The sequence below is a fragment of the Euphorbia lathyris genome, chromosome 3 (assembly GCF_963576675.1).
Source record: "Euphorbia lathyris chromosome 3, ddEupLath1.1, whole genome shotgun sequence".
NCBI lineage: Eukaryota > Viridiplantae > Streptophyta > Magnoliopsida > Malpighiales > Euphorbiaceae > Euphorbia > Euphorbia lathyris.
Window position 1 is genome coordinate 73443944 of NC_088912.1, and position 689 is coordinate 73444632.

Consider the following 689-nt stretch of genomic DNA (forward strand, 5'->3'; position numbering starts at 1 on the left):
GACTGGAGGTGCGTTTAGCCGTGTAAGTTGTCTGCTCAGGAGTTCTACTTGGGCAACGAGTTTGGACACTTCTTCCGCTACTAGTGAATTAGTTTCCCTTCTTCCATCCTCCCTGCTTGCATGCTATTTGTAACTGGTGTTGACCAGTGTCTCGATCAGTTCATATAGTGCTTCTGGCTCAAGTTCTTCATGATCCCCATTTTCCATTGATTCAAGTTGCATCTTATGCATGTTAGTAAGACCATGATAAAAAAGTTTGGATTTGCATCCACATGGGGATTTTATGATTTGGAACTTTCTGCAGCAGATCTTTATATCGTTCCCAGGCTTCAGATAAAGACTCATCTTCTTGCTGTGAAAAATGGGATACGACATTTCGTAATTTGATGGCTTGCATTGGTGGGAAATATTTGGTGAGGAAGGCATTCTCCATGGCATCCCAAGTGCTTATGGAGCCTGGTTGAAGGTTTTTCATCCAACATTTGGCTTTGTCTCTCAGAGAAAAGGGGAATAATTTGAGTCGAATGACATCGTCTGATACTCCTCGGTTTGTTCTGAATGTATTGCACATTGTGAAAAAGTCTTGGATGTGAGAATTTGGATCTTCATTTGGTAGTCCTCCAAACTGAATAGTTGTTTGGAGCATTTGAATCATGAAGGTTTTCACTTCGAAGAGATTGTTTCCTTCA

At 41.2% G+C, this 689-nt stretch overlaps 1 non-coding gene across 1 annotated transcript; it reads left to right on the forward strand.

Moving 5' to 3' along the window:
* The first annotated feature begins 278 nt into the window (after positions 1-278).
* LOC136225263 (small nucleolar RNA R71) lies at positions 279-385 on the forward strand. The gene has a single exon (XR_010686987.1). It is a non-coding gene; the product is annotated as a small nucleolar RNA R71 (small nucleolar RNA).
* Positions 386-689: the final 304 nt, after the last annotated feature.